Source organism: Setaria viridis, chromosome 1 (genome assembly GCF_005286985.2).
Source record: "Setaria viridis chromosome 1, Setaria_viridis_v4.0, whole genome shotgun sequence".
Taxonomy (NCBI): domain Eukaryota; kingdom Viridiplantae; phylum Streptophyta; class Magnoliopsida; order Poales; family Poaceae; genus Setaria; species Setaria viridis.
The window spans coordinates 32,442,171-32,462,577 of record NC_048263.2 but is presented as its reverse complement, the minus strand read 5'-3'; the positions used below and the strand labels follow the sequence as shown (position 1 = coordinate 32,462,577).

The 20,407-nt window shown below is 46.3% G+C and overlaps 1 long non-coding RNA gene across 1 annotated transcript; it reads right to left on the bottom strand.

The window, feature by feature from the left end:
- Nucleotides 1–7,580: 7,580 nt before the first annotated feature.
- LOC117864561 (uncharacterized) lies at nt 7,581–10,236 on the bottom strand. Its single transcript, XR_004642408.2, has 2 exons — nt 9,922–10,236; nt 7,581–8,535 (listed from the first exon to the last, which is right to left on the bottom strand). It is a non-coding gene; the product is annotated as an uncharacterized lncRNA (long non-coding RNA).
- Between the last annotated feature and the right edge of the window lie 10,171 nt (nt 10,237–20,407).

The window sequence follows — 20,407 nt, the reverse complement described above, 5'->3', positions numbered from 1 at the left end:
CACACATATTTTACTGAGGTTGGTTCTTTCAGGTCGACAAGAGCTTGGATTTTGTTCGGATTAGCCTCAATGCCTTTTGTTGAGATTAGGCATCACAGAACCTTGCCTCGCTGAATTCTAAAGATACACTTTTCTGGATTCAACTTTAGATTTGCTGCTCTCAAGTTGGCAAAAGTTTCTGCAAGGTAGAGGATGTGATTATCTCGTTTGTCACTTTTTACAACAATGTCATCCACATAAGCAAGGATGTTTCTTCAGAGTTGCCTGCATAGGACTATTGCTATCATTCTTGAGAAGGTTTGCCCCGCATTCTTGAGCCCCTCAGGCATTCTCACGAAGCAGTAAGTTCCAAATGGAGTTATGAAACTTGTTTTTTCCTCATCTTTCTTCTTCATTCGGACTTGGTGATAGCCTGAGAACATGTCGAGTAGTGACAACATTTCACTGTTTGCAGCATTGTCTGCTACTTTGTCAACTCTTTCTAATGGGAAGTCATCTTTTGGGCAGGCCTTGTTTAGATCAATGAAATCTATACACATTCTCCATTTACCATTCTTCTTCTTGACTCATACTGTGTTAGCCAGCCATTCTGGGTACATGACTAGGCGTATAACATTTGCATCAATTAATCTTTGGACCTTTGATTTTACCGCTTGCGCTTTTTCTTCTGAAATTTTTTGGAGTTTTTATTTTTTTGGTTTCATACCTTTCTTTATTTCAAGCTCGTGCTCAATTATACCTTTGTCGACCCCTTGCAGGTCACTTGCAGAAAAAGCGAAGACATCCTTATTTTTATTTGGGAACTTGATTAGCTTTTTCTCTTCTTCGGGCTCGAGGTTAGCCCCTATTATCACAACTCTGTCTAGAATACAATCATCTAGCAGTACTCTTTTTGTTTCGCCGTCAGCGCTTACTTTCACTTTTTCTTTTCCTGTTGTTCAGCCTCATTGGGACTTGTTAAATGGTGCACATTTTTCTGGCCCGGGGTTGCACCTTTTTCAATGTTCCTAGCAGTCTGCTGATTGCCATAAACTGTGATGACCCCTTTCAAGGCTAGGATCTTCATGCATAGAAATAATTGCCTCATTGCTGCGTCAAACTTGTTGATGAACCCTCTACCAAGGATAGCGATGTATGGATAGTACATCTCGACAACGTCGAACATTATGCATTCTGTTCTGGCGTTGTCTAGGTTTCCGAATGACACCGAAGCGATATTTTCCCCAAGGCTCTAATCGGCCTTCCACTGAAGCCAAGCAATGGCATTTATGCTGGCTCTAGTAGGTGAGGATCAATTTTCATTTCTCTAAATGTATTTGTGAAGATGATGTTCGCTGAGCTTCCGTTATCGAGTAAAACTTTTCCAATTTTCCACCCAGCTGTTATAACCTCGATCACCATCGCATCATTATGCGAGGCTATCTTTAGTTTGAAATCCTCTTTTGTGAAGGAGATGGGCATGTGTGCCCATTCTGTCTTAGCTGGTGGTCCATCAGGGATGATGGTACTTACTTGCCTGAAGTAATTTTGCTTTTGTCTTTTGTTTTCAAACTCAAGAGATGATCCTTAGGCTATTGGCATTGTCATGCCGTAGGTGGGTAGGGCGTTTGGACTAGTTTCTGTGTGCTCGAGTTGTGAGGATCCTCCCGATATTGGCATTATCATGCCGTATGTGGGTAAGGCTTTGGGGTTGTTGTTCTATGTGTTGTTAGGCTCGGCTTTAGGTATTTGGTTGGTAGGTTTGGTGGGGGTAGTGGTATTTCGTGTAGAGGCTGAGAAGGCGCGAACTCGCAGCTTGCGAGGCTTGCTGAGTTTGTTGTTGGAAGTGTAGTGAATGTTGTCACATCATGGTAGGTTGAAAGTTTGCGAGGTTAGTGTTTGGGAAGCATGGCTGTTGTGGTCAGAAAGAGGTATGGTGGGTAGTTTTGGGTGCTGCGGCAGCCCTTTTCTCTTCAGCTATTCTTTCAAAGATCTTTTTTGTTTCTGGGCAAAAGTCGGTTGCATGGTCTAGTTGCTTGCCATGAAAAGTGCATTAAAACATTCGAGGTTGATTGTTCTGGTTATGTGGCCTCGGAGGCCCTCTGGCTCGGCCTCTTCCTCTTCCAGCATAACCGCCCCTCTGTCCATTGCCATAATTTGGCGGTTGTTGCTGGTGAGGCTGCTTGTGGTTACTTTGATTTTGTTGTTGTGAGGATTGAGCACTCTCGATTGGCAGCACGTGTTGAGCTGGGTATGGGTGCTGATGTTGCATGTAATTGTATCTTGAGGCTTGCCAATTTTGGTCTTTTTCGGCTTGCCTTTGGCGGTTTCTTTCCATCACTCTTTTTTTGTGATCCTCATCTGACCTGCAATACCTTTCCAGCTCAGCGAACAAAGCTTACGTGGTTTTTGGCTTCTCTCTTGTTAGATGCGAGGCTGTTGGGCCTGGTGCTAGCCCTTGAATGCAGGCTGCTATGGCCACACTTTCATCCACATATGGAGTCTGCGACTTTAACTGCACGAATCTTTTGGCATAGTTGGCTAGGAGCTCTTTGTCTTTCCGGATGCAATGAAATAGGTCACTCGGGTCTGAAGCTGCCTGATGGAAACCTTGAAAATTTTGTATCAGCTTGGTTTTGAGGTCTATCCAACTGTACACTGAATGTGGTGGAAGTAGCAAGTACCAATTCAGTGTTGCTCCTTCACGGGCTATGATTAAGGACATGGCTAAAACCACATCATCCCCTCCAGCAGATGCTACTGCAGCCTCGTAGCTCATTAGGAATTGACGAGGGTCATTTTGCCCATTGAATTTTGGCAATATGACCGCCTTGTAAGTTGCAGGCCATAGAGCTGTTTGCAAGTCCAAGGTTAATGGAGAGTTTTTGTCTGTTGTTACGTAGGTATTTGTCATCGTTGGGACATTGTGCCCAACGAGGTTGGGATTTGTGTGCAGGATAGGTGTGTCATTCATGACATGCTGCTGTCCCGGAAGTGGTGGTTGTGGTGACGTGGTATGCAAGTATTGCGGCTCATCCAGCTCCTCTTGCAATTCTGCTAGCTGTTTTCTTGCTTCATTTAATTTTGCTATTTTGCTAGCCGCTAGTCGTTGTGCCTGCAGCTTTTGAGCGAATCTTTCCTTTTCTTTTTTCAGCGTTTCGAGCTGCTCTAGCATCGAGGCCAACTCTTTCTCCGTCTCCCCAAGCGGATCATTTCGTGTGCTTGTTTCTGGTTGTGCTTGGCTCGAGGTCTCCGCCTCGGCTCTTTTCTTCTCACTTCTTGTTCTTAAGCTGGCTTCGATTCTTTTTAATTTTTCTAGAGTGTACATGTTGTCTTGATCAATAGGAACGAGCTGTCTCTCCTGCTCCCTTTCACCTTCGGTGGTCTTATTCTTCTTTTGTGGTGGCGTCGTGGGTTGCTTTGTTGTTGAGAACCACAGTGGGTGCCCTGCTGGTCTCAAAGGAATTCGAGCGCAACAGGTGGTCTTCTTCTTCTTTTGTGGTGGCATCGTGGGTTGCTTTGTGACTGAGAACTACGGTGGGCGTCCTATTAGTCTCAAAGGAATTCGAGCGCAACAGGTGGAACGGAAAAATACTTGTAACTTCTTGAAAACCATCCGTCCCCCTTACAACGGGGTAGGACTCCCCCTTTTATAGTGACCCATGAGCCACTTTACACCCTAAAAATATCTTTTCTCACCTACTACATTCCTAGGATATATCGTACATAAAGGTTATTAGGGTAGCGTGTACAAATTGAATTCTCTTACGTAGTCACGCTTCTCATGCCTTCATGTAGTTATGTTTGTCACGCCTTTATGCAGTCACGCTTTTCACACCTTCATCTCCACTTCTTCTCTGCGTCGGATCAAGTTTTAAGCTTCGAACCGCCACCCTCAAGCTGGGCGAAGTCCTTAGCCTCGTACCTTCATCCTTGACCCAGGAGAAATGCTTAACCTCGTGACGCCTGATCCAATTCCAATCCTGAGTAAAAAGCAGAGTTGAAAGCTCGGTGTTCAATACTAGCTTCGAACACTCGAGAGTAAGTTAAATTGCAGCTCAGTTATCAACTAATAGCTATTAGCTTCGAAGTCTCAAAATAGCAAAGAAGGTGCGAGGTTAGATGAGTTTAGATTGTCAGTCCAGAGTTAGCGAGGTTAACAAGTTTCGAATCTTGACCGACATGTTGCGAGGTTAAGCTATTCTTGCTTAGTGACGGCGCTCGAGGTTGTGTTGTTTTTGGACGATCCCCAACACCGCACTTGATTTTGGTGGCTGTTTGGAGGGGATCCAAAATGCCCCATACAGATCTTTCTCTTCCTCTCAACTGCTGATGCCTCTTCTACTACCTCTACTGACCTCTCAAGTCTCAAGCCCCCTAGCACGGCGAGTAGGGGTCTTGTTAGAGCGCCACATCGACAGCCACCTGTGTGGAAGCCGCCACTGCCATCTAGCTTGTCCGTCATCTCCATCTCAACCCTACCCACCTCAGCATGGATCACCCCCTGCCAGGCTGCTACCCTGTGTCCTTGCCGGCTTGTCTACCGCCATCTGTTTAGCCTGCCAGATGGGTTTCCTTTCTAAACCCGCTTGTTGACTCTATCAGGCATTCACCCAAGGCTTAACCGCAAAGCTCTGATCCCTAGTCTTATCAAAGACTTCACCGGAGTTTTGAACTGGACTGCGGATGACGACATTGATCCTTCAGCTAAATATGGGCGGCGAAAGGCTTCAAAAACACTTGGCATAATACAGCATTCATCGAAAAAGATTATAAGGGAAATAAAGTATGCGGGGACTAAATAACATAACGTGAGAATGATATAAAGTCTTGGGCTGTTGTTATATATGGCATGTCTCAAGGGTTTTTCTCCTTTTATTTTGTGTACTTCCTTGATTCTAGATGTATGTCATTTGAGGATTGTAGTCGATCAAACCTTTTTTAACTTTGCTCATTAACGTATCAAAAGTCAATGCAAAAATGGAATTTTAAGTTAAAATGTTGTGAGGGTAATAGAGAACATCATAACTTATGTTTACAAAATTATATTATATTTCTATTATTATTTTGATAAGCTAGGATATCTAATAATAATAAATTAACATTAAATACATTATTTTTCATCTATATTATCCAAATATATAATTATTAAAAATAAGCCAAAGTAACCCCTAAATCCAAATAACCTACATATGTCATTAATACAAAAAATATCCCAAAGTACACCACTATTTGATCCAAATTATCTATTTATGTTGTTCTTAATACATAATGTAGTAACTTAAGCTATATATGCACGATGTCATCATGTAGACCATACATGTATGGAGTAAGCGATAAGTACAGCAACCTTCACATTAAACACATAGCTCCAACTAAGGTACAATTAAGCACATATCAGATATGCGTGAAGGTGCCATGTAAAATAAAAAAAATATGAATGGGGATAAAAAAAATGTACACAGTATTTACTAATAAAACTATCACAACAAAGTAAGATAAGTACATATCTATATAAATATTATTTTAGAATATTTAGATAGGAAAAGGTAAATATTTGATTATTATCCATGAGCAGTAATTTTTTTATAAATTTGTAATATATTAGTCGGTGCAATAGCGCGGGTTGTTGATGTACTTTAATATAAACATATCTCTTGCGATTTCCCTGTTGTCAAAATGTCAAATATCATGCACAGTACGCGCGGAACCAATTCGTAAACGACAGATCACGTCTGCTGATCGATGTGAGTGTGATGTTGTTAGGACGCATAGCCTTTCTCACCTGATCTCCTCGCTTGACAGAAAGCTCTTTTCTCGCTTTATATGCCACTTTCTCTGATATGACTGAAGTTATTGCTGAAAACAATCGAATCGGGGCTCGGCAGCTTTTTGTCATTTCACCGTCTAAAACTCGTAGGCGAAAACTTGGACTCTCATCATTCCATTGACCAATCAATCTACTGGTATGCACACCTAACCAAACTCGACAAAGCTAAAAGAACAATACAGGGGTCTATATTTCCCGTATGAGTTCCATGCGAAAATAGACGCATGCGTTCTTGTCACCTGTTGTCACACGACATTAATTTGTCACCACACCACGGCCCGTTCGTTTGCTAGGCAACTGCTCCTTGGTGGGCTAGAAAGTTGGAAACACTTCATTTTATAAATGGGCCAGGTTACTCAAGGCCTAGTTACTCACTTCGATGGAGGAGCATCATCGTACATATGGGGGCTGAATGTAACTCATATGGATCACGTGGCCTCACACACACACACAAGAAGAAAAATGGTTCATTTGGGCCCATAGTTCCTAGGATTGCAGGAAAATGGAGGATAAACTCGCATGAAAACACTGCACATACCTTCAGTGCCCACTGACTGACTAACAAACAGTTAAACGAGTGCATGGTTTCCCCAGGGCTCTCGGTAGCTCGTCCAGGATGGACACTGATCGATCAGGAGTGCACACTTATCGATCAGGAGTGTGGTACGCCAAGACCCTGCAGAACTGTCAAATTGGCTTTTCGCATGGAGTGGGCATCGATCGGCCATGCATCTGCAGCAAAGCGGAGCGGTGGTCCACCGGCAGCACAGGGACGCCAAAGCAAAGTGCAACAGATAAGCACAGAAAAGCTGGCTCCTTGTTTCCGCCATTCCCGGCCGGCCCCTCTGGAGAGCAAGGGAAACAGTAGCAAGCAGTGAGGTGAAAGCTTGAGAGGGACACACAAGAAAGGCTCGATGGGAGAGTAGGAGGGAGTTGTGGTCATTCTTTGGAATTTTGCTTCCATCGACCTGCCTTTTCGCAGCTACACGTCCAGCTTTTGGAATTTGGAAGCCGGGGGGGATGTGGTAGTAGTAGCAGCGCACAAGCCACGGTCTCCTTTGGTTTGGTTAAAGAGTCAAGGAGATTAGGTGCGTAGGAGTATATCCTAACCAGGTATAGGATGAGCTGTTTTCCCGAGATTCTTTTTCAGAGGACGACCTGTTTTACTGAACTTCAACAGGAGAAATATATGCGCCATGCTTTCCCGCAAAAGTAACAGAAAGAACAGCCGTGGCGTGTCGTGAAGACATACTGTTCCCTTTCTTTGGAGTTTTCTTTGGAGTAGTGTGTAGGTGTAGTACTACCGATACCGATAGCAGATGCCTGCCAACCGAGCTGTCGTATACAGTCGTAAAGAACTTCTTTTGCTTGGTATATACAATCACAGGACGCTAGTTCTTTACTGCAGATAAGATGGGACACTGTATATTCTGTCAAATGCTGGTATGCCAGTGCCCAGTGCCGTGTCTTCCCATCATGTTTTCATTCTTGTTTTCTCCTTCACTGTATAATCATATCAATATATATATATATATATATCATGAGAGAGAGAGAGAAGAGAGAAATTTGCAACTTATTCTCAACTCAACAGAGTTATGAATCAGAAGTGTTAGGTAAGAGAGACCTAAACCTCTCAGAATTACTACCAGTAGAGCATGAGCCAAGGATACTCTATTTTCTCAACCCAGAGTTCTGAATCTATTTGAAGCGAGAAGCTTAATAAAATGCATGATGTAGAGGTAAATTGGCATGAATGGAGGAAGAAAGTCAATTGGACGAGGCCTGAAGCTCCCATTCCACTGAGGAGCGGAGTATATTTTGCTATTTTAGTACACAGCAAGGACTCCTAGACCATTGCTGTGCCTAGCTCACTTTAGGGTTTTGGTACACCGACCTAATTATCTCTTGCCCCCAAGTCACATCCTCCCACAAGATAATGTACTCGATGCACACACTTAAAAGGGATAATTCCATCGCATGCACGTGGCTGTCTTGCTCAACTGCTTCTCCGATCCAATTGTTGTTGCCGCCTTTTGGTTCGTAGCCTCTACAAGGAACTTTCAACTTTCCAAAACCCGCCTCTAAAGTTGCAGTGTCATCTCAAAAGAAAGTTAGACTCGCGTATCCAGACAAATAAACAAGAACCATCTCATCCGCTAGCTATTTGATTTCATGTTTTCTTTTTGCCTAATGCTGTGACCATTTCCGTCTTCAGTTTTTGTAATTTGGCTGCATGATCAGTACTATATATAGTTTGCAGTACCGTGTACATGTGGACATGCATCACATGCGCTTTACAACTTGTGAAGTTGACGCCAGCTAAAACAGTCATGAGAATACAAATCCTGTATGGACTGATCTTGCTTTACTTCTTTTGCATGCACAGACATAATCTCCAACAGTAAACTTGTGACATTAGGGATCTACATAAGACTGCAGCATTACCTGTCCCTTCTTCAAAAAGGACACCACTGCTAGTCAACAGTGCACGTGAATTTGTTCAACTCAAACCTCAAACGTACTCAGTCCTGACCTGTAAAAAATAAGTTAACCAGCTGGTTGTGCCTTGCAAGTTACAAGAAGTTACCTGCATATATTAAAATCCGCCTCCTTTGTGCATTAACCTGCATCAGCCAGCTGCATATATTAAAAAAAGTATATATACTGCCTCCTTTGTGAATTAACATACCAGTCATGTGCATATGTACCCACATGTGTAAGCACAGCTGCACAAGAATAGTAACTGTTCAGATATATACATAGAATAAGAGAAATTTTTAAGCAAAAACCATTTATAGGGTGCCGTCATGACTCATGAACATGTGTTTTGAACATTCTGTATCATATAAGTGAGTCATCAGGAAAGCAATTTCTTATTAAGCCCTTCTCCCATCCTTGGTTTCAAAGAAGTTGTAGGAAATAATTTCACTTAAAAGATCTCAATATGCCATTATTACAATATCCAGATAATACATACAATGTCATATGCAAGATTGTTGTTATAAGTTCCTACTAACACTATAAGCGATGCAGGAGAGCACTCGTACATCGCTGATCCAATAGCCCTTTGTATAGTTGGATGTAGGCTCTACCTTTATGTAGTTGAATGTAGGCTCTACCACTACACATTCATGGAATGTTTCATAATAACTTTGCACATATTTGGAAGATAGAGCACATGGATGGAGGTAGAATTGTAAAGTTATATCTGTGTGGAGCTAGCCCCATGCGACAGGATGATCAGCAGCATGTGTCCTGCTTTGATGTATGAGGAAACAAAGGGAAGGAGACAACTACTCATGAACCACACCTCTATACGTTAATTTTTGGCCTGACCTTCCGAAGAAACAAATCCACCATAGATGTTAGTAGATGGCAGTATTTATTCGCATCAAGAAAACATATAAGCTCACGTAAAAAGGTGAACAAGTTGTATGCTCCTTCGTCTTCCCCACTCAGAAAACAACATCGGGACACAGTATATCTTTTATGTTATCCATTGCTTTTAATTTTGTGAGACGAATTAAATTTGGAAACTAGAAGCACTTGTAGGATTGATCAATTTATGAGAGAAATAACTTTAGATATCCAGGAGATATGGCAATAGCTATACAGATTGATGTAATATGACTATCGTTAGATGGGGATTTAACGAAATCTCTTGAGATGAAAAGAGAGATTAGCTAGGTCTAGGAGAGAGAAAGGTAAAGACGCTATAGTACGGATCAAAAGAGAAGATAAGAAGATCCTTCATGTAAAAGGCAGGCATCGATGATACACAAACTTTTTCCCCGTCTTTCTCCTGTCAGATTAGAGATCGGAAAAAGTGGGCAGGGGGAAAAGACCACAACTGCAACCGAGATGCCATGCCATAGTTTAAAGAAAGAGGAGGGAAAGCATGCAGGTATTCAGAGTCAAGAATCCTCATGATTACACCAATCTGCTGCATGCTATACAGCACGAAACCCAACACAACGCGGAAACATTCGCCGATATAATCATATCCTAATCATGCATGGTTCTAGCGGCAGACAGAACTTAGACCGCGAGAGCATCAGATGTTCAGACCGGCAAGAGAGCAAATCGCTAGATCGATGCCCAAGAAAACTCACCATAGGAGGCAAGAACAAGAGGGATCGACGCGGAACGGGGAGCTCTACTTGAGGGGAATGAAGCCTGGTCCGAGATCAACCTAGATCGAGATGAGATCTCCACCAGGTTTCTGCGCACCTCGAGCCAGACAACATTCCCCTCAAAGTAAGAAAGCTCCCACCTTTTTCTTCCCGATCTGTTGCGATTCCTTCTTGTTCTTCGTTCCTCTCCTCCTGTTCTTTCCCCCGCATGACTCGGCTTGTTTCAAGGGGGGAGACGCCAGAGGCCAGAGCTGGCGAGGAAGATGGTCTGTTGGTATCTATAAAGAGGTGGGGTAGAGAGAGAGAGAGAGAGAGAGAGAGAGAGAGAGAGAGAGAGAGAGAGAGAGGGGGGGGGGGGGGGTTCAGAATCAGCAAAACCAGCAAAAATGACGTGGCGTTTTATGAACAACGTGATGAAAAGCTGAGCTAACCCGGTCCTAGTGTGGACCAGCTTTATGTTTACAGTTAGCGATATCGAACACTTAGCAAATGGAGGTCCCGGAAAGTTGGTGAAAAATCATGTTTGGTTCTCACCCAGCCGGCCAATGAATTAAAGTATGTTGGGCTGAGTTTGCTATTTGATTGATGTCCCAAAAATGTATTGAATATTATCTACTTAGTGCCCGCTCCATTAAAAGTTAGCTCATATAACAAATTTAGTTTTACGACAAGAAAATTCATATATGAACTAATTGATTCTGTGATTTGTTATGCCTAACAAATTGAAATTAGTGCTGTAATTTTCACACACTCTACTTACCACCTCCCACCTTAGATGATTGTGTAAGGCAAAAGCACGCAATAATAGAAAGCGCCTTGCAAAGTGAGGGTAGACCTCCAATCTTGTTTGGATGTGTAATAGGAGACACCTTTGGTGTAGATGCTCATGTGGTGCGCGTGAAGTGTATATATGTGTGTGTGACTTTTTTTTGAAATATAGTAGAAACGCAAATGCTCACATAAACGCACGCACACTCATCTATATGAATACACACACGCAACCCTACCCCTATGAGCACCTGCAAAAGACTTAGCCGGCAGATCCTTGAGATTGACGAATTCACCATTAGCACCTTGTTGTCAACGGGCACATCGCCTACCACTAAAAGAATAGCCCTTCATTTAAAAGAATATTTTTGGTGTAGAAAGTCTCAGATTCAAGATCAGTCGAGGACCCGAATTGAACCCTAGTGAGCAGATTTCACGACAAGGAACTTTAATAGTTGAGCTACACTCAGTTCGCGTGTGTTTGACTTATATAAAAAAATCATTTTCACATAAAGCGGTGATGCCATTTATAACTATCAGGATTAGTTATCTTGTTTCGATCAAGAAGAACACACCACCACCAAGAAGATTTAGTGGATGCATATATAGCCAGTTTTCTATATTGGAGAAGCCCTTGTTGAAAGGATAGTACAAGGCATGGATACAAATTCTGAAATTCAAGTGTGGTTGACCTCCAAAATGCATGGATGAGTTTTAGCTTTTCCGTTTTCAGAAGTTCGCTACGGTGGCCGTCTAAAATTTCAAAATTGGCAGGGAAGGAGTGGGAAGAGCTTGCAAATTAAATGGAGACATGCGTGTGACGTGTCCAGTGGAGTACGTCGTAGAATGCTAGTCGCGCTGTCCAAAGCGACAAGGACGAGCTGGACTGTGACCTGGCGTGGGGGTATGGGTCGTCAGATCAGCTGCGTCGTCAATGCGATGTGCAGAAAGATATTGTATTTCACGATTTTAGTGTGGCACCAATATCAGCATGGACTCTTCAGTCTTTCATGATCTCCGTTGAATTTCAAAGCTTGCGGTAGCTGGTTGTCCCGGCATGGGCATCAAGCTCGTTCCCTCTCCCGTAGGCAACCGGGAAAGCGATTGCGTTGGCCGAACATAGGGTTTCTATGGGCTAACGAGATTCGGTTCCTGGCTATATTTTTTCTGAAAGAGATTAGGGGGTGTTTGGATCTTTAGTCCGGATTAAAATTCATGTCACATCAAATATTCGGAGGTTAATTAGGAGGACTAAATATGAGCTAATTATAAAACTAATTACACATACGAGGCTAATTCACGAGATGAATATATTAAGCCTAATTAATTCATCATTAGCACGTATTTACTGCAGCATCACATTGTCAAATCATGAGCTAATTAGACTTAATAGATTCATCTCGCAAATTAATCTCCATCTGTGCAATTGATTTTATAATTAGTCTATATTTAATACTTCTAATTAGTACTAAATATTTGTGAAAGAATTTTAGGAGGGACTAGAGAATCAAACACCCGACTCGACTAGCTTATTGATTTCACAACTCGACTCGACTGCATGTGTTGTTTACTTGGCAGTGCAGTATGCAGTACGTGCGTTGAGACATGCGCTCGCCTTGAATTGACGTACGTACAGAGGCGCAGGGGGGGTAGCTAGCTTTGCTTTGATTTCGATCCCTGCCTGGCCCTGCTCTCCGATCGATCCGACTGACGCGATCCATGCAGCGACGTGAGCGGTAGCCTGTCCCGGCCTCCATGCAACGTTGTCGATCTGCCCCCGCGCGCCCCGGCCCGCGCATTAAATGGCCGGGCTCGAGCTCGATGGCGCTGCCAGGTGGCACGTACGCTGACACCACTGCATGCCGTGGATCGGACCTACGATACGAAGTATTGGAGTTATTTCAGAAACGGAACGTACATACGTGCGACTTGCATTGCTAGCTAATCAGCAGCAGCATCAACAACTAATACAATACATGGAGATGAGAGATGAGGCGGCCGGCCGTTGATCAGATCACCCACGGCACGAGGCCACGACCTGGTCGCAGAGGCGGCCGCGCGGGTCGCGTCAAGTCGCTTGTCCCGATCCGTGTGGCGCGCCGTGCAGTGCGCCCGCTCAGTCACAGGGCTGGCTCTCTCTGCTCGGGGGCCGGGGCGAACAAGTGGAGGAGACGTGACGAGGTCAGGGCCTGTCCCGCGCAGGGCCGGCACGGGGGCGCCCAGGCTCTGCATGCTAGCCCCGCCCCGCCCACTCCCGCCGCGCCCGCTCCACGCCGTCCCCACCTGCCCGCGGTTATTCTGCGCCATCGCATCGCCACCCCCGCGCGCGCGTCCCGTGCCCCGGCGCGACGCCGTGTCCTCACTGCTCCTCTGCTGCCGCTGCTACGAGTCCGTGCGTTTTCCCCGGCGACCGAATCGTCCGTGCGCGCGTGCAAGTGCTGGGAGGAAACGCGCACCGGGATTGGAGACGGAGGGGAAGGCCACACGGGGGGGCAGCAAGCGCGCCGTGTGGCGCCGTGGCCGCAGAGGAGCAGCGGTCGCCGTCGCGCGGCGGCGGGCTCCACCGCCTCCCCTTCGTCAACGCGGGGCGGCCGGACAAAGCGGCAGCACGTAAACGTCGCGTCGCCCAAACTGTTTCCCGTGGTTGTGCGGGCCTTAAAGTAATCCAAGCCCATATTTTTCGCCCAGCCGCCCAGGGCCCAGAGTGGTGATAGAGTACGAAACGACCGGGATTTTTTACCAGCACGAAACAAAAACTCAGGAAGAATGCTCCACATGGTCACAGACAAATTACAAACCCACAATGTGCTGCTAGCTCAGCACGAACAAAAACTCGTCTGGGCGTCTGGCCGGCACCATCTATGTACATTATCTCCAGTTCAAAGTAAACCAGTGCTAGACGACGTGCACAAATAATCGACGCCATCAGATTAAAAGAAGAGCTCAACCGTGCAACCACCTCCCAGGCACCCAATGGCAGCGAACACACGTCGAAGCCGCAGTTACATCAGCCGAACTAACCACTTCAAATGTCAGCTTGTGCCTACACGGCAATCCACTGACAGCAAAGCGCCTTTCGTTTTCGCTCGCTGTTCTTTCTTGTAAAATAAAGTTTTCTACTCTTTTCTGTTGCCTGCAAAAACAATAAACAAGCCAATACTCATACTAAAGTAGACAAGTACTCCGTAGGCCAGTACGGGTAGTACGCACGACCAAGTTTCTGAAGTTTTTGGCGTGTGGCACTTGCAAAAGGAAATGGGAAAGGCCACTGGTCTACGGAGGCACTGGCAGGCAGCAGGTTTTGAAAAGGGAGCTGATACCGAGATACACGAAAGGGGCCAATGCGGACTGACTGACTGACCGACCGACTGACTGCTTGAGAGAATTGGACCTGAACTTTTTAGTAGCCTTTTGTACTTTAGTTGACCTGCCCGGTAAGTTACCGATTTACGGCCTCGTCAAGGTTGATTTCTAAAATGCACGGCCGGCCTTAAACTAGGCAGAGTGTGTCATCTGTGTCCCCAAAATTTTTAAAATGTACATTGAAATCCCTGAATTTGCTAATTGATTCACGTAACCTCCAAATCAACGTAACATGTGTTAAATTGCCTGCGTGGCACTGTGACTAATCATTGACGTGGACCTGACATGTGGGGCTACATGTCAGCTCTCTCCTTTTCCGTCGTCGAGATCTGCATCTTTGGCAGGAGGCACTCGAGCCCCTCGGCAGCGGCAGTCGGTGGCGCTCAACCTCAGGCCTAAGCTACCGTCGTCTGCTGGCCACGCTGCTCTACCTCTCCGGCGCGCAGCCGTCGGCCTTCGTTCCGCCGGCCACCGCTGCCCCCGGACCCTTCCGAGGAGGCGGAGAAGAAAAGGGGAGGATGATGGGAGGGGGCTAGCGCTTGGAGGCAAGAAAGCAGAGGGGTGGGAGGTTGCGGCGGGTGAGGCTGCTCCAGTCCCAGCATCGATGAGGGACACGGAGGTACCACGAGGCCCTCGGCGTCGGCGGCAGCGCTCCACCTTAGAACCTTGATGGCGATGCTTGAGCTCGTGCAATCCGCCTTCTCACCGGCACCAGCAGCTGTAACACCCTAGGTGTTAAGTTAGGGTTAAACAACTTCACTTAAGCAAAATGAGCATCATGGCATTGCATCAATATCTTTTCTTGTTAACAAAATGGGATTTTTCAAATTTTTGTTGGTTGTTCTCCCGACTCGAGTTTTGATTCTGAGGTTTTTCCAAAATCATGACCCCACCTGTCATCCTCCCTTCTTTCTGCCTTCTTTGGACTCCTCTGTTCGAACCAATGGGTTCCGCCCGATGGATGCCGCACCGCGCATCGTTCCATCCAACGCCGAAAGTCAGCGCTCGCGTGATTGAAACCGCACGCCGTTCCGCCTCGTCCCATCACCAACCACTCCATCGCCCACGCCTCTGCGCGCCACTACTCCTCCACTGTAGCGCTGACCCCGCACCGCACGCGCCTGACACCACCACGGACTGCCAGAGCAAACGGGTAACCGTTCCCTGTAAATAGCTCCCGCCCAAGAAGGCCTTGCTCTTCCGCTCCCTTTCACCTCTCCACTCTTCCTCGGCCAAGAGCTAGAACAAGCAAGCCGAACGAACTCTTCTTCCACCAGCTACGCTCAAAAGCTCCGTTCCAAACTTTCGATTCACCGTCGCCCACCTCGCCGACACTCCCAGTTAGTCTCCAACCTCACTGACCGCCACCAGAGTTTCTGGAGCCAAGAAGTGAAGTGTTGATGGTGCCATCACCCTCGCGTTCCACCCTTTCTAGCCCCTTCTTCTCCAAAACAGAGTCTTTAGGTAAGCTCTCATCGAGGCGTTGCGTTTTCTAGGTTTTTCGGGTAGTCAAGTGTCCCACGACGTCACCTGTGTGCAAGCACCACCGGACGTGTGTACTCCGAGTAGTTTCGAAGCCACGAGTAGTCGGAGGAGTGTGTCTGAGTTGTTTCAAGGTCGCTTATAGTCGGTTGGGTACCAACCGAGTTGTTTTCTGAGGGTCGTGAGTAGTCTAAGGTCGTGCTAGAGTACAGAGAAGGTAGTTAGAGTAGTCGAAGGACCCTTCTACCGTTTGTTCAAGGTTAATCAGTAGGCAGTTGAGTTGCGCAGAGTCTTGGTGTTTCCGTGGTTTCTAATCCAGTGTTTTGGGTTGTTGCACTTTTCAAATCGTATGCTGTGCATGTATCTTATATTTCCTTCAACTCATACAGATGCATCGTCGTGTAGACAATCCTTTAGTGGACGGTCTCTACGAGTTGGTGGCCGTGTCCGAGAGTAAGCAGCTCGAAGCCTCTTCAGAGGAAGCGCCGTAAGGACTACACCAGAGTACAGAAGAGCCCAAAGCTGATTCCGAAGGCAAGCCTCGAAGCATAACCCATAATTTCAAAACTACCATGTCTTATGAGTACTAATTTTTACTGCATTAAGTTCTAGGAGTTGAATGAAACCTTAGTTGCACGATCCCTAGGATTCCCAGGCTCAAATACTAGTATGTGTAGGACGAGTAGTGCCATGCTTAATCAGGAGCGATAAAAGTCAAGTGGTCTCCTGTCACTCACGGGACATAAGACCTCTCGATTTAGGAAAAAACTACTCGGAACTGGAATTGAAAGACGGAAGAATTGGAGACTGGACGGAGACACAAAGAGAAGAAAGTCTTGAATGTTGGTTACACTTCGCCCATGTCGATTAAGACCCCATTCATTGTGGTCGTGCTGATCAAGTTTGAACTATACTATGCACCTGTTGGAAGTAATAGGTAGTTGAAACTAGTAAAGCCTAGTACCTTATTGCGCAATGGTAGTTTGAGTTCGTCATGATCCCTATTTGTGTACTGGTCTGTAACTCATGGCAGGCCCTGGGAGGTACCGGTGGGGATTAGTACTCGAGGGGCGCAGGGGTTCTCAAATGCCCTCGTTCTTTAAGGGAACCGTTTGTCATATGTTGCTCGATGGGGCAAGTCATATGCCGGGTGTATAGGTCCACCTTGCAAGGTTATAAATTGAATCGATTTGCCACCGCTCTCGGTTAAAAGAATCTTGGTCTCTTCATCACATCGTAGTAAGAAGTGGAATGAAAGAAGTGGAAACATGCTCTGTTAAGCTGTTATCTCGCTACTTGTTTACCTTACTTTGAAAAAGTTTTGCAAAGTTGCTCATCTAGAGTAATCTAGTTCATTGTAAATGAAGGATAAAACTTGAAAGTAAGGATCCACCCTTAGTTGCTTTTGTTGGCAAAACAAGCCCCTCAGCCAAAAGCCTTGCATATTAGAAGTTGGTTAAGTATAGTCCATGGTCGGTTAAGTCTTGCTGAGTATTAGTATACTCAGCCTTGCTTTTGTTGATGATTTTTAGGGCTTAGTGCTGACTTGTTTGAGCTAGTTGCCGGTCAACCTTGGGACGGCCGTCCTCTACCCGAGGGGTGGTCAGTCAAGTGGTCTCCAAACTCGGCGTAAGAGTACTTAGGTGAAGGAGTACTTGGACGGATGACATGCGGACGGGCTACCCATGTCACCATGTACCTGTTGTCATCGTATCGCTTAGACTTCCGCTGTAGCTATTTTATTTCCAACTCTGATTTGTAATCCGCTGCAAACTTCAAACTTGTTCCAAAACTTGTGTGTACCTATTTGGTACTCGGTTAATGAGTACTCTATGTTGTTATCAAATGTTTTGTTGTATCATCTGTTCTCACTATCGCGTGAGCTCTGTGCATATGGGTTCGATCGAAGGGATTAGTGATAGAATCAAGCTTGACCCGATGGACCGTCAGATTACACCATTTTAAGTGCACGTTGACCCGACTAGTTGTTTAAAGAATGGTTAAGTGCACTTAAGCCGGTTTAATTTGGGCGGTTCCTCCACAGCAGTGGAGCTCGCAAGGATGGCAGCCGCACGACGCTAACCCAAGCCCTTCTCCCACTGCTGACCACTTTGATTTGCAACCGCCGCATGAAGCTCGTTCACGCCAACTCCGATTCACGGTCCTGCTCGTTGAAATCATGCCGCTCCCCAGCTATGCCATCGTGCGCGCTCTGCCGCGGGCCGCCGCCACCCAGCACCCTCCCCAAGCTATGCTGTCACGCCACGAGCCACCGCCCAACCTAGCCATGCTATCGCGCCGCTCCGCCGTGGGCCACCGGCCGCCCAACCCAGCCATGTTGTCACGCCGCTCCGCCGCGGGCCACCCGTCGCCACCAGTGCCGCTCCCCAGCCATGTTGTTGAGCTGCTCGCCGTCGGGCCAGAGGCTGAGCGCCTCCATGGGCTGGCAACCAATGGTCCACGGACGGGCCACTGGGACAATAGCTAGGGCCCTCCGCGCCGCTGCGTGCATCGCCTGTGGCCTCGTTCTCCTACACGTCGTAGGAAGCGGCCGGTTGACCTTGCCACGGGGCACGACAGGCGGCAGGGGCCGGCTCGAGGAGGGAGGGGGCGGTGCGGGCAGCTGGACAGGCGCTGCAGAGAGAGAAAGACAAAGAGGTGGGGGGAGAGGTGAGGAAGAGAGTGCTGACATGTGGGCCCCACATAAGCAGATCCACATCAACGTACAATCAGCATGCCACATAGGTGGATTAACGCGGGTAACGAAGATTTGGACCTCACACGAACCGATTAGCAAGTTTAGAGACTTCAATGTACATTTTCAGAGTTCAGGGACCTGGATGACACTTCCTATCAAGTTTAAGGACTGGCGGTGCATTTTATTCTTGATCTCCAGTGCTGTAACTCTGGGTCAAATAGCTCCTCCAGAGAGAGGCAAGGGTTTTAAGCAGTTATATATTACGGAGTATATGCAAAGGCAATCATTGGCATTTTCATTTCCTTCTCATGAGGAACGGATTAATGCAGAGGCAATTTGGTTGGTTATGCTACTATGTACTCCCTCCGTCCCTAAAAGACTGTTTGTTTAGCCTCAAAAACTTGTTCCACAAAGAGTGTTCATATAACTTTCAGACCATCCAACAAATACCCTCATAATACCTTCTGATCTGGTTAACGAATCGATCATTTACTCCCACCATGGATGTCTGAGCCAGACTCGCTAAATAAAGAAGGCTAATAGGTCCGACAATTACTGCAAGCCATGCATAATTAATTATACTCGGGAATCCATCCAATTAAGAAAAGTTATTAGGGGTACTTTGGACTTTTAGCATTACTACTATCTTATCTAAAATTTTCTAAACGAATAGTCTTTATGGGACAGAAGGGTACATACTAAGAAGCTGCAATATTATTTCTTAATCAAATTTGCCATGTAACTAATACAAATCGCTTTATTAGATTAAAAGAGGTGGAATGAATAGGGCTGAAACGCCCTCCCCTGAGTCCAGTCCCTTCAAAGCAACAATGAGATTACTGTGTCTGTGTTATAATTAACTCATGAAAGATCAGACGAGCCTGTATTGCTTGTGGCGTGTTTAGAGTGCACGATCACACCTTCCACTCTAACTAATTGAGCTAGGCTCACTTCCTCTAACTACAATTAATGCTCAATCCATTAAGGATTTAAGGTCCAAGATCGAAGTAAACTGGGGCTGCAGGCTGCAGCAACAACTAGGTGAAATAATAAAAAAGAAGGCAAGCTCGGGAGTCCAATTGGTGAAGCATAAGAGCTAATTTCAGAAGCAATGCCACACAAGTCAAACTGCAGGGTTTGGTGGACTGCAAGGTAGTGACAGACAACACACACATCCATGGCACATATCCATGAGGACAAGGCAAAAAAAAGCTAAGCACATCATTTAGTGTGCTCCAGGAATAACAATATCATTCTGAAATCATTGACAATGTTTGATGTTGCTAACCACGCCTGCCACGAGGTATCAATAATGTTTGGGACCAAGTTATCAGTTCGTATATCGCCATCTACTTCACCGATGTGGTATCTATAGGCTACACAATAAAAACAGGGAAGCCTTTATGTAGTCTAAGTTCTCTCGGCCTAGCCAAAGGCCCAACTATGCTGCAGAAAGGAAATCAAGTTCGAACCCTCTTTCTTTATGCCGGGAGGGGGCCCAAATTCCTTGTTTCTTCGGCCCATAGCTATGTGGTAAGCACAGCAAACACGAGTTTAAATTTTGAAAAGTGATCTGGCCGTGCTGCCCCCGCCCCCATTGCACATCCATTTCAAGACTGTAAAACAGTAGCTTCAACAGCTTACGAACGGAACAACTGCTGTGTTCCATGCTCCCGTTCACTGCGCCAGGATGTGTTTTGCCTGCCTGCAGGGCCGCTTCCACTTCCAAGTTAAACAGTAAATTGTTCACCATGGCAACATGCCATAACCTAGTTAATGGTTACGAGCTTGAGCCGGCCCGGGCCCTCCCTTATCTGATCCATGAATAGCTGGCAGCCTGCACGGCTGCACCTGACGAAGAGCGCCAGCCAACGCAACGTGCTGCGCTGCTGCGCCTTCACTCCGAAGCTGCGCGGCGGGCTCTGCACTGCCGCAGACGCCAACGTTTGCTCGTGTCCACGGCCGGGGGACCCCTACTATCTCCCCTTGTACTAGCGTGTCAAATCACACCCACCCTCTTGCTGGATATGGGCATCGGCTGGCCGCGCGCTGCCGAGGATCGCCGTCGTCGGCAGGCAGCGCGCGCCACTACGTTAGAAGGCTGCCACACCCACGCCTCACCGGAGCCTGCAGGACCAAGATCGCCTTGCCAGC